The 7,087-nt window shown below is 33.3% G+C and overlaps 2 long non-coding RNA genes and 1 pseudogene across 2 annotated transcripts; all 3 read left to right on the top strand.

The window, feature by feature from the left end:
* Positions 1 to 461: 461 nt before the first annotated feature.
* Positions 462 to 2,392, top strand: LOC111708845 (uncharacterized). The gene is made up of 3 exons (XR_002766740.1): positions 462 to 524; positions 2,102 to 2,142; positions 2,335 to 2,392. It is a non-coding gene; the product is annotated as an uncharacterized LOC111708845 (long non-coding RNA).
* Positions 2,393 to 4,488: 2,096 nt separating this feature from the next.
* Positions 4,489 to 5,442, top strand: LOC111708863 (uncharacterized). The gene is made up of 3 exons (XR_002766744.1): positions 4,489 to 4,569; positions 4,826 to 4,882; positions 5,388 to 5,442. It is a non-coding gene; the product is annotated as an uncharacterized LOC111708863 (long non-coding RNA).
* A 565-nt stretch (positions 5,443 to 6,007) lies between these two features.
* On the top strand, positions 6,008 to 6,439 carry LOC111708849 (60S ribosomal protein L22 pseudogene; annotated as a pseudogene).
* Positions 6,440 to 7,087: the final 648 nt, after the last annotated feature.

The raw sequence follows: 7,087 nt of genomic DNA, 5'->3' as shown, positions 1-7,087 counted from the left end.
TGGATATCGGGATTAATGCTTGATCCTCTCTTTTTGATAATCTCAAGATTAACATAATCTTGCAAGATTATCTTAAAAGTGTATGAAAAACAATAAAATTCAAATTAGTATTTAATCATCTGAGAAACTGTAGCAGCCAATCAGAGAAAAGCAGGCAACCAATGAGAGAACAGAAATATTCTCATTGGAGAAAACAATTAACGGATATCCAAGGAGAGAGAAAAAGAGTGGCTTAGGACAAAAATGAAAAGTTTCCACAGTGGATATTCGGATCAAGAAGTCAGGATTAAAGATATCGGGATTAATGCTTGATCCACTCTTTTTCTTGATCTCCAGATTAAATATTGCTTGTTCTCCTCATGAACTTAATATCACGATTAATTAACAGATCGGGATTAAGGATATCACATTCTAAAGTTTTCAGCTCAGGAAGATTTTGCAAATCGCAATAATAATCTTTTCTTTTTCAGAAGAATGTTTTCCTTTTCTTTAGTTGGCAGTATGTCTCTTCATTTGATGATTAGGTAATTATTGTTTTTCAATTTAATTAGATCAATAATTTTTTATATGAATTATGACAAATTTTACTAATATTTTGCAAAATCATAAAAAAATAAAAATACAAAAGTTATTGTAAAAATCAATACAACTTAATAAATAATATAATTGATTTTTATCCAATCAACGTTTTATTCGAAGACCAAACAACTAAAAACAAATTTGTATGTTTTTATTTTGTTTTGTATACAGTATTAAAATAAACTAACAAAAACTGTTAAAACTTGGAGGGGTCTAAAAACATTATATGATTTAATCCTCCATTGAAAAGTCTTAAATTATCTCGATTCCCTTTATTGCCTGTGCTGAATGAATACAGTCCCTTATACAGATATTCCACAATCGTAAGAAAGCTAGAAAAAGAATGACATATGATTTACCCTTGATCAGAGAACAGTTTAACGGATACATTTGGAAATAGAAACTGTCACTCCGTTGGGTCAAATGTAACGTCTACATCTATATCACGTCTACGTCACGTCTACGTTAGTTTGAAGTTAGTTTGAAGTTGATTTGAAGTTAGTTTGAAGTTAGTTTGAAGTTAATTTGAAATTAGTTTGAAGTTAGTTTGAAGTTAGTTTGAAGTTAGTTTGAAATTAGTTTGAAGTTAGTTTGAAGTTAGTTTGAGGTTAGTTTGAAGTTAGTTTGAAGTTAGTCTGCAGTTAGTTTGAAGTTAATTTGAAATTAGTTTGAAGTTAGTATGAGGTTAGGTTGAGGTCGGCTTAAAGTTAGTTTGAGGTTAATTTGAAGTTAGTTTGAGGTTAGTTTGAAGTTAGTTTGAAGTTAGTTTGAAGTTAGTTTGTAGTTAGTTTGAGGTTAGTTTGAGGATAGTTTGAGGTTAATTTGAAGTTAGTTTGAGGATAGCTTGAAGTTTGTTTGAAGTTAGTTTTAAGTTAGTTTGAGGTTAGATTGAAGTTAGTTTGAGGTTAGTTTGAAGTTAGTTTAAAATTAGTTTGAAGTTAGTTTGAGGTTATTTTGAAGTTAGTTTGAAGTTAGTTTGAAGTTAGTTTGAAGTTAGTTTGAAGTTAGTTTGAAGTTAGTTTGAAGTTAGTTTGAAGTTAGCTTGCAGTTAGTTTGAAGTTAGTTTGAAGTTAGTTTGAAGTTAGTTTGAAGTTAGTTAAGATTAGTTTAAGGTTAGTTTAAAGTTAGGTTGGAGTTAATTCAAGTTAGTTTGAAGTTAGTTTGAGGTTAGTTTGAGGTTAGTTTGAGGTTAGTTTGAAGTTAGTTTGAAGTCAGTTTGAAGTCAGTTCAAGTTAGTTTGAATTCAGTTTGAAGTTAGTTTGAAGTTAATTTCAAGTTAGTTTAAAGTTAGTTTCAAACTCTGATTTTTAAATCGATATATCTATGCAACCCAAGTTTCAAGACTAAAGATATATCAAACTAAGAATACGAATAGATTAGATAATCTCAGTTTGAAATATCAAAGGTTTCCACCATCAGGTTGCAAAGATTTAGTTATTGGAAAATTTGAGTTTGCGGCAAAGGCTTGATTCCTTTGTGCAACTTTTAGAAAATTTCAGTAATATTTATAATTTTTATCTAGCTGAGGATGGTAGGTATGGAGTCTCCTAGGTGGGTTTGGAGGTAATAAAAAATTAATTTTGAAAAATTTAAGTAAAAAAATATTATCAAAAAAATTATTCAAAGGTTAAATCTTATCAAATACATAAAGATGAACAAAAACATGAACATGAACATTAACATGAACATGAACATGAATATGAACATGAACATGAACATGAGCATAAACATGAACATGAACATGAACATGAATAGGAGTAGAGAAGGAAAAAGAATTGCTGAACCTATCCTGGAAGAGTATCCTACTAGATATGTAAGTATCGATCAATCAATCAATCAATCAATCTACTTTCTATCTATCTATCTATTTATCTATTTATGTATTATTTATGTACTATGTATGTTCTATGTATGTTCTATTTATGAACTATGTATGTACTATGTATGTACTATGTATGTACTATGTATGAACTATGTATGTACTATGTATGTACTATGTATGTACTATGTATGAACTATGTATGTACTATGTATGTAATATGTATGCACTATGTATGTACTATGTATGTACTATGTGTGTACTATGTATGTACAATGTATGTACTATGTATGTACTATGTATGTACTATGTATGTACTATGCATGTACTATGTATGTACTATTTATGTATTATTTATGTACTATGTATGTTCTATGTATTATTTATGTATTATGTATGTACTATGTATGTTCTATGTATGTTCTATTTATGTACTATGTATGTACTATGTATGTACTATGTATGTACTATGTATGTACTATGTATGTACTATGTATGTACTATGTATGTACTATGTATGTACTATGTATGTACTATTTATGTACTATTTATGTACTATGTATGTACAATGTATGTACTATGTATGTTCTATGTATGAACTATGCATGTATGAATTGTGTACTATGTATGTACTATGTATGTACTATGTACAGAGATTTTAATTTTATTTTGTTTTAACCATGTGTGAGTTTTTAACCATTAAGAAGTGAGGTATTTCATATTATGACCATAAATCAGCAATATGCTGCAAAATATTTATATCAAGAGGATAGAGTGAAAAGAGTTTTGCGTTGGAGGGGGCATCAAAGGGACTGTACATGTTGGAGGGGCATCAAAGGGACTGTACATGTTGGAGGGGATATCAAAGGGACTGTACATGTTGGAAGGGGCATCAAAGGGACTGTACATGTTGGAGGGGGCATCAAAGGGACTGTACATGTTGGAGGGGACATCAAAGATACTGTACATGTTGGAGGGGCCATAAAAGGGACTGTACATGTTGGAGGGGGCATAAAGGGACTGTACATGTTGGAGGGGGCATCAAAGGGACTGTACATGTTGGAGGGAGCATCAAAGGGATTGTACATGTTGGAGGGGCATCAAAGGGACTGTACCTGTTGGAGTGGGCATCAAATGGACTGTACATGTTGGAGGGGCCATAAAAGGGACTGTACATGTTGGAGGGGGCATCAAAGGGACTGTACATGTTGGAGGGGACATCAAAGGGACTGTACATGCTGGAGGGGGCATCAAAGGGACTGGACATGTTGGAGGGGGCATCAAAGGGACTCTACATGTTGGAGGGGACATCAAAGGGACTGTACATGTTGGAAGGGGCATCAAAGGGACTGGACATGTTGGAGGGGGCATCAAAGGGACTGTACATGTTGGAGGGGACATCAAAGGGACTGTACATGTTGGAAGGGGCATCAAAGGGACTGTACATGTTGGAGGGGGCATCAAAAGGACTGTACATGTAGGAGGGGACATCAAAGGGACTGTACATGTTGGAGGGGACATCAAAGGGACTGTACATGTTGGAGGGAACATTAAAGGGACTGTACATGTGATTTCAAGCGATCATCTGTTTTCACGTGCAAAATCAGGAAGTTCCTTCTTGCAAAATAATTACATTTTTGCACATTTTTTGACAAAATTCCTAAAATCATAGTTCGCTTAAAATTGATAAAGTTAGACATGAAAGTTATGTAATTTAAAAAAAATAGTTTTATTTAATAATTTGTGGTCTGCAAAATTGTTTGCAACCTTGGAAAAAAGGATGTTTTCATTCATAATTTGTAGAATCATTAAACTTTGAGTTTTATGTTTGATGACTCATAACATGTTATGAATATAAATACATTTCTTACATGACCCTATATGTTTTGTATTACTTAAAAAGTGTATTTTTCTTAAAAATAACTTTAAAAAGTTACTAAATGATTTGAGTTGAAACTGATAACTGCTTTATTTTGAAGCCACCAATACTTTCATCATCCCTTAGATACTAATAAATTAGCACAAGTGGTGGTGGTGCAGGACCATAGCCCCCACTCCCTGTATACGCCTCTCTGGTTCTATCTATATCTAGGGGAGGAAGAGAGTTTGGATTAGGAGTTTATGTTACTGGAGTAGATGTGGACTCAGTAGCTCAGATTCTTGGATTACAGGTATATTCATTCATTCATTCATTCATTTATCCATCCTTCCTTTCATTCATCCATTCATCTATTCATCCTTTTATTAATTCATTTATTTATTCATTCACCCTTTCATCCTTCCTTTAATTTTTGCTTGAATTCACCCTTTAAATCATTCATTCAATGCATTCATTCATTCAGCCTTTCATTCATTCTTTCATTTATCCTTTCAGTCATCCATTCATTTAAATGAATGCCTTAGGATAATTCCTAATACTATGTTAAGGAAGGGGACCTACTGCTTGACGTAAATGGAAAACCATTCCATTCTATTCTGCATCAGGTCAGTTATAATATTCCATTCTATTCTTCATCAGGTCAGTTATAATATTCCATTCTATTCTGCATCAGGTCAGTTAGCAAAGAAATTTGGTTTTATAATAATTGGAAAGACGACATTTATAATTATTTCTATGTGCACAATTTAAAGCATTATTTGTGCATTACGTTTTTTTTAATACTGTAATAATGTATTTTTAAATGTTAGATAATTTGTGCAAAATAATAAAAATCTGACTCTAAGCATGATTTCAAGTGACCCTCCATGCAAAGATGGCAATGCTTAATTTTTAACAGTACTCTTAGAAGCTCTTAAGGGTACCGTTGTAAATCAGGCACTGCAATCTTTACAGAAAGGGACACATGAAATTACGCATACGTTCCCTTTAACACATAACCATTATCCTTAGGATGGTTGTTAATTTTTGAGAATTTCATTTTCCCTAAAGTTTATCTTTCTTGTTTAAACAATATGGTTGTACATTTTTACCCTGTACAATGTACATTAGGATGCTGTTGATTTTCTGCTTGGCTGCAGTACACTGCTTGCAGTAACATACCAGGTACATGCATGATCCGAGCCGGTACAAGGATTTACTCTACTTGTCTATTTGTACTATATATTCATTTACTCGTTCCCTAAGTTTAGCTTCAGTTTACCCCAGAACTTCTAAGACATCGAAAGTGTTCATAAAATGTCGTTTTCTTAACCTACCGATAATGAACTGCCGTAGGTATTTTAATTGTTAATTGAATAATTATACGGAGCTCTTTAAAACTCTTTCCACATATTTCATGAATATTTATTTATTTGTACAAAAAAAAATATAATAATCATGCAGGAAAAATACTGTCCTTATTAAAAAACTGTCAAGACAACATTTTTATAAATTCTTTCGATGTGTCCGAAACTATGGGTTAAACTGTAATAATTGAACTTTTTTTTAATTGGCTAATCATTTTTTCCTTCTTTAACAATTTGAAACTTTAAACGGAACAAACAGAAGATGCTACAGTGGTAGGCAATTATTTCAATTTTTATATAAATCAAGCAGTTCAACAAAGAAGCCAAAAGAAGCTAAAACGACCAAGCTAATATTGCTTGATTCACTTCTACAAGAGAAGAAAAATGGTGGCCAAGGCTAAGCCCGGAAAGCAGTCCCTGAAGGGAAAGAAGGGAGGAATTAAGAAGCTTAGCAAGAAGAACCAGATCAAGCTGGTCATTGACTGCAATCCCCCCGTTGGGGATGGAATCATGAACTGTGCTGATTTCGAGAAGTATCTTTAAGAGAGGATTAAGGTCGGTGGTAAGACCAGCAACTTCGGTTTTGATTTAGTTCTGGAGAGAGCTAAGACCAAGATCAATCTCACTTATAAAGTCCCCTTCTCCAAGAGGTATCTGAAGTACTTGACCAAGAAGTACTTGAAGAAGAACAACCTGAGGGACTGGCTGCGTGTGGTCGCCTCCACCAAGGACTCCTACGAGCTCCGTTACTTCCAGATCAACAACGAGGAATCTGACAACGAGGAGGAGGACAACAAATAAACCTTGAACCGCTCCCACTTCTAACGTCCTGATAATTATTTCTAACAGTTAAAAAAGCTTCTCTTTGATTACTTGAAAAAAAAGGTTGTTAACATTTAAAAATTAAATGAAAAGTCATCTTCATTGTATTGATATTATCGCTTACCACTGTACGAAAATGTTTAATCACTGTTAACGATTGTTATTTGAGCTGTTCTTTCATTATCATCATTATCATCATTATCATCATTATCATCATTATCATCATTATCATCATTATCATCATTATCATCATTATCATCTTTATCATCATTTTTGCCAAGTTTTAGATGAGCAGTGTCTGTACAGTGTGAACTCCAAGGGTAGACTGAAGTCTGGAAAACTTGAAATTAATGAAACTTTCAGACGCCACCAGGATAATCCAGGTTGGTTTAAACTATTTACATTCTCAAAAAATCAGTTTACATTACATGAGTGGCATCCCCGATTAACAACAATACTCTTTAAACCTTTGACAAATTAAGGATGAGAGATTTTTCTTCTCAAGAATAGCCCACGGGAAGCCGCAGTACATTTGAATTTCCGAGCCGGGTCAACCTTTCCGTTCCCAGTTTGTACTGTACCTAGCTCTATGGACAGGACTAGCCGGTGCAACAAGGTTGACGTGGTCGTAAAATAATCAAA

This window comes from Eurytemora carolleeae, unplaced genomic scaffold (genome assembly GCF_000591075.1).
Source record: "Eurytemora carolleeae unplaced genomic scaffold, Eaff_2.0 scaffold588, whole genome shotgun sequence".
In the NCBI taxonomy this organism is placed as follows: domain Eukaryota; kingdom Metazoa; phylum Arthropoda; class Copepoda; order Calanoida; family Temoridae; genus Eurytemora; species Eurytemora carolleeae.
This window is presented reverse-complemented; position numbering and strand designations above follow the sequence as displayed.